Source organism: Etheostoma spectabile, chromosome 20 (genome assembly GCF_008692095.1).
Source record: "Etheostoma spectabile isolate EspeVRDwgs_2016 chromosome 20, UIUC_Espe_1.0, whole genome shotgun sequence".
In the NCBI taxonomy this organism is placed as follows: domain Eukaryota; kingdom Metazoa; phylum Chordata; class Actinopteri; order Perciformes; family Percidae; genus Etheostoma; species Etheostoma spectabile.
The window spans coordinates 16,981,344-16,988,036 of record NC_045752.1 but is presented as its reverse complement, the minus strand read 5'-3'; positions in this window follow the sequence as shown (position 1 = coordinate 16,988,036).

Below are 6,693 nucleotides of genomic sequence, written 5' to 3'. Positions count from 1 at the left end.
GATGGTTCCTTTCACCATTGGTTTTATTCCTCGCCGGCGTGTGACGTTTCATTTCCCCGTTGTTGCGTCCCCTAGAGACTGTGGATCGTGTCCCTGCGGCCGTTGTTGCCCTCCCAGAGCAGGCATGGCAGTTTGTGACATGGTCACGTTCCCATTTCGTGGTGATCACAATCAAAATAAACGCAAAAATAGTTTCCCTCAATAGCTCAAAATAACGTGACCATTTCACAAACTGCTGTGAGACCGGGTTGGACGGAGGCAGGAAAGGGGTTAGTGGCACCCATGTTGTCCAGTCTGCTCTTCCTGGTCAGGGTACCCGTGCAATACTGGTTTTCCAATCCGTCAGACGTGTGCGCACTTCTCCATGCCGACAGCCTGACCTTTTTCTCATGGGTCCAACTGCGCTGTCCAGCCCACCTAGCCTCACGCCATTCTGCATCCCCGGGGCGTGCTTCGTCGTTGTCTACTACCCCCTAGTCCTGCTCGACCTCAGGTTGTTTTCAAAGCTCCCACTCCTGTTGCTCTCGCCCACCAGAACACTGATCACTCCTCCATCTCGCGTCTAACCCTGTCATCAGGAGATGCGCTACCAGTGTGCTGGAGCGCGTCCTCGTGCCAATCCAGCATCTCCCCTGATTAGGAGATGTGCCTCAGGTGTGCTTGGAGGAGTCCTCAGTGTCTGTGCCAGGCAGGCAAAAACACAACCAAAAGCAACAAAAAAAAACACACTAAATATAATAAAAATAAGAAAACACTAGCTGCCTGGCTACACTTTGTGACATACAGTATGTGCTCCATTACACTGAGCTTTTTTTTCTTCTTTTCTTTCAATAATCCCCAGCAGTTTCTTCCACATAGGCCCAGAACATATGCTCAAATCTAATACAATTAGCTAGATCTAATAGAACTAGCTTTCCAAGTAGGTCCCATTGAAACGTTTCCCAAATTAAGACTCCAGCGTCGGTGACTGTCTTTCATATCACATTAGAATGGTGTCTTTCCACATGAGCGCGGCAGGAAGCAAACGCTGGCAGTTTTCTAATCGCTCTGTGCACCGTCGCGTGGGATTACGGAGATGAACTATTTGCTCCGGATGAAAATTGAGGTAAATCAATTTTCCATCTTCTTTTAGGACTTCACTTCTATCTGGTGTCAAGCTAATGACAGCACAAGCCACTGGGACAGGAGTCATTCATCAAAGGTGTTTAAAAGCAGACGCTGGGCCGGCTCCCCCCTCTCCCCTCATTAATTCAAACTAAATTACATTTGAGGAGAGCTGCTTGCAGCTATCATGCTCTGCTTGTAGGGGTGGGGGGGATGAATGTATGAATTGCATAAAGACAGTAGTCTCCTGGTTTGATAGTTGTAATTTTTTCATTATGGGCTCAAAGCAAACAAAAATCAGCGTTTAATCTTGCCAGTCTGAATGTGAGTGATGAGTGATGGTCTGTTGGGATTGAGACTGGTACAGATACGTAATGGAGATTTAAAGTTTCACATTTTATTCTAGCTGTGAAATGTGTGTGAGGTAAAGTGTCAGTCTGACAAGGAGCAACGCTGTTGTTGAGGCTCATGATGGCCCAGCAGCACCAAACTAAAACAATTATGTTGGTTTTTCATGTAATTTTTCAGAATTAAATTCTCCTTCATGGGCTATAATAATCCTACTTTCTAAAAACCTTTTTATCAAAACAATTGACTACGTATCAAAATGCAAAGTCATTCATTTTAAAAGGGTACTCCTGAAGGAAAAAGAAAAATGTAAAACATAATGGAGGAAAAGCGTGCAGCGTAGCGCAGGATATCCCGACTGTAAATTCCTTCGAGGGCTGCAAATTACGATCAAGCGCCTCCCTTCTCAGGAACACATTCAAATGTGTCGCATCTAAAGATGTATGTTTTTTGGTTTTTTTCGTCCAGTTTTTGGGGGAATTAGATTAGAGACATGATTTAGTAAGACAATGCTGGACATAGATACTGCACTTCCGCTTTCTAACCCTCCCATGAATGCATATGCATGACACGGAAAAGCGCAATTTGCCATTTTCAGTCCCTGCAACAGACAGTCTGCGCTTTTACCTCAGTGCAGCTTGTTTGTACACACCTCACCATGTGTGCACGTTGCAAAAGAAATACGCCTGAAGTGGGCGCAAAAGCATTCTGGCTCTCAGTGCTTCAGGTGGAGGCACAGCAGCAACGGGCAGGATGAGTAACACAATGTGTTTTGAAGATCAAAGCATGTTATCCTGTTTTAGGACACCCCAAAAGTACAAATATGATGCTGAAAAGGAGTATAATAGGGGCTATTTGAGGAGGCTTTTTGGATGTATTTTGCACATGTAAAAAGTACTGCATCAGCTATCATCATCATCATCAGATATTATGCACACTGAGCACCATTGAGTGGTACTGTAACTCCATGTGGTTGTGTAATGCTTGGGCTAGTGATACTTGTTGGCTGTGGGTCAGGATTAAGTTCTGCATTGTCAGCCAAAAGTAATATTACAGCGAATTTTTGTGTCTTTGGAGGGGCCTTGGCGTGGCCATTTTTTCGGATCATGGAAAACAAAAGGTGCAGGGCTCTTCAGGGCCGGAAAAAAGCCTCAGTCTCTGTTTTGTTTTATAAAGCGAAGCCGTACTGATGGCAGAAATCAAGCAGCAACATACAGTATTTTAATCCATCTCAGTGAAGGAAATTTTATTGATGTCTTTAGTGAAAAACATTCAGCACCTGCCAGGCTGCGTGTGTCTACAGCAGCAGCCAGATGTGGTCCTAAGGCGTTATTATGGAACTTCTTGGAAAGGTCCGCCCTTCAATAGCATTTACACACTACTGTCGGCCAGGTGTCCATGCTTACGCAAGGTGACGTCACCCAATTTGTTCAGGTCCTAGTCCTTGGCCAATTGGCTGTCCTAACCCTTACACCTCGGGGTCAATGCCTAACCCCAAGCCATTAACTTGCTTGATAGAAATTATGTGGATTCCATAATAACATGGTCTTAAGACATTGGGAGATTTGTATATGTATATATAACACTGGTGTGATATCTTCAGTTTCCTTTGTTAGGACTTTAACATCAGCATACTGAACAAGATAACGTTGCTTGTGTTTTTATTTTTATTTTTTTGTGGAGACTTGAGAAACGTCTGACAGTCTTCCCAGAAATTAATTCTTTTATTTCATTTGATTCTTCCGTTGTTTTTAAAATGGTAACAGACCGACTTTTTTTTATATTTTATTTTTTGAAGCTAACCTGTGTCTTAGACTCTCCCAATGCACACATCTTTTAAACCACACATCCTCAAGATGTAGTTTGTTTTTTCTTGTCACGTTTGTTTTTTAAAGTCTCAAGTAGGGCTGTAGCTAATGTTTAATCTGTTGATTACTTTGTTGATTGTTTTGTCTGAAGTGTCTGAAAATAGTTTAGTTTTAAAAATGCCCAACGGAGTTTTGATTTTCTTCTTTCTTGAGAAATGGTTCATTTAGTTAGACTAAATTTAGTTTAGTCCACTGTCTCAAGCCCAATCTAAAATATCTGTTTTGATTTCACAATCTGTGTAATACTTCTCTTGTTCTCTCTTCTTGTATTCTTCTCTTGTGTAAAACCAATGTAGTGCCTTTAAAACAAGGCTGTTTCTTTTTTTACATAAAGCTGCAGAGGGATTAGAGTCTCCATCACATTTATTTTTAAATCCAAGATAAAAGTTACCATTTGGCTGAGATTACTAGCTGAGCCATCCAATTATTTAATTACAGTTTAATTTATTTGGGATGCATGTATGAGGTTAGTCTGAGTGCACATGAGGAATGAGTCATGGGATGTTCTTGTATTTTAACAAGAGATAAAGAGTCAGGGGCATGTTTAATGCATCACGTTTCAACATAGTGGCATCGACCTTTGGGCCAGAATGAAGTCATATTTCCCTGACAACGAACAGCTCAGACTGCCATGTTTAATTTAAATTCCGGGGAAGTGAGAATATTAAATAAAACTTGAACAATGAGAGAACTTCTCATTTAACCACAGTACATAGATGGGTTTAGGCACTGGAAGTGAGGAGGTGAAATATATATTCATGAAGGTTTTGTAGATACTTTATCGGCTTTAGGCTAGACCCCAGCACCGAGCCTGTAAACTGAGTTTGACAAGCCCCCATGTAGAGCAGCAGGAGCATGAATGAGTCTCTCACTGCTCATTCCTTCTCTACTGCCTGGAACCGTCTGGAACACAACAGCAAGTACAACATGAAGGAGCTGATATGGAGATCAGCTCCCAGGGAGGTTAAGCGGATGGAAACCACATCTACTGCTCTGCATTTGCGGAGGTTGGTACACATTTTTTACTTTGAAGGGAAAAATTGTCATGGAAGCTAAACGACAGGATACAATTTCAGATGTCTTGCAAAGTTTTGTCAGTATTTTTAAAACATGTCTCTCAGGACAAATGTAGACATGCAAGACCTAAAATTGACAGGGAACCAAACTATACTTAGGAAATAAACAGTTTGAGGACTTGCGCTCCAGTGAGCTTAACTTAATATCGGTAATCATGACACTTATAGTCATAAATATATCTTCTCACTCTGGAAATTGACTTGGATGCACTGAAGACATGCCACTCCAAATGCATCCTTTAGTGCTCCAAGATAAACACATGTAAGTGCTTACCACAGGGAAGATGACCACTCATAAACTCCTCCATACTTTAAAGCTCAGAACCAATTTTCAAAATGAATGGTAATCTGGTCCACTTGTTACAGAAACTCAAAGTCTGAAAAACAAAAACACTCTATAAGAACTTGCGTTTTTAATGCATGAAATGATGTTTAAGCTTACCTAGCCTCGTGCAACCAGATCTGGTTTTCCCTACGTGTTGCATTCCACCTGAGAAGGAGACTAAACTTGCCTAGATGAGCTTATCTTTCCCACGTTTAGAGGGTTTTGTTCTGTTAAACTGACTCACAGTGTTGTATTGTTCGTCAACGCTGAGTAAGGAAACCACCTGATGCCTTAAATAAGGTATAGGCCTATTTCCAGACCACTGCTTGTTAAGGGCATCTTAAATGAAAAGTGTATCTGTTTGTCGTGTTGGAAAAGCTGAATAGAACCTCAGTGTAAGTTCTTCCAAATGCATGAAGAATCCCCACTTTCCTGGCCTTCAAAGCAAAAATGTATCAATTTGATTGGCGGTTACACTTAATGTTTTGGCTTTTTAGTGTGGCATAACCAATCACCTCACTTTCCTCAATGTGTATCGCTGCGATGCAAACAGGTGCTCTTGAATATGCATGATGCAGCCACATCCTCCCAAACTAAACTGCAGAGTGAAGCGTAACAGGAGAACCTTCCTCTCTGCCTGGCTCGTCAGTCAGCGGCAGGTGCAGCCACCACCACTATTTTCTCAAAAGCAGAATTAGGTACTGTGTGTGCAGAAATTCAACATTAGTCGTGGTTTTTTTTGTGCAAATGCAACTGACCTTAAGGTTCTAAAATTCAGTATGAAATGGTGACAAATCCATTTTAAGTGGTGGGTAGGTTTCATTCTGAGGTATCAGCAGTGGAAACCGTACAGCGGCTGCCTCTGCAAAATGACTCCTGGCATTGGGATACAAGCTATTACAAAATGGAAAGAATTCATAACAAATGCAGCATTTGTATTTTAAACACACATAATTACCCTGATCGTTCATTTAGTTGCCGACTCACTCAAAACTATAGACTATAATTTGGGGACAGAGGTGCAGGTCCAGCCTCCAGACCGTCAGTCTCTCTAATGAGGAGCTCCATGAAATTGGACATAGCTACAGTTTCTATACCTACCCAGGAGGTGGTAAGATGCTTTTACATTAGCTACAGTTAACCAGACTGTCAATGAATTGTGTGGTATGAAACTTGGAGACGCTGCCGTAGATATAAATATCTATGGCAGCGTCTCCAAGTTGCAATTTAGTTCCTCTAAAATGGACACACAGAGTCTGAGTATAAGAACAATTTGTTTGCAGTAGTTGACAGAAAGAGAGAAACGTGCGAGTCAAGGCTCAGCAAAGGCACAGAGGGTCAAATTGGCCCATTTAATCCCAGACACGATGCCACAGTTCCATCTTGTGCTGAGCACATTCAGAAGTACCAGTCTGAGTGAGCAAATGCTCTCGGTGATGAAGATCAACAAATCATCCCGCAGGTCCAAGAGAGCAGACACAAGTCTTCTCTCCGTTGTGAGAGTGGCCACAGCTCGGGACTTAACAGCAAGGATTGATGAAGTCTCATAAAAGGGGAGACAGCAGCTGTCCAGAGGGAGCGCATGGGTCAGAGATCTCCACAGGACTGTAGCTAAATACCACGCAGCCACTGGTGCATCATACAGAGGCCTCTGACACAAGCTGCGAGTCAGTTCTATAGTCAGCAAGTTCAATATGCTGTCAGTTAGTCCAGGCAGTTAATAAATCAGTTAAATACTGCATCAACATGTCACATGTGTGTGTTGTCCTTGCATTTGTTAATCAGGATATACGTACTGTTAGATAAATTGTTATGCTAAAGGCATAATTCTGGTTTATTATCTAGCTAGCTAGATTATCATGTATGTCACATGTTCCACCAAAACAAGATCCTTCCGAGCTTATTTAGCAGAGGCGCCTCGGTTTTTCTCCCCCGCCAAGCACCACCCAAGACCATTGGGATTGATTTAAAG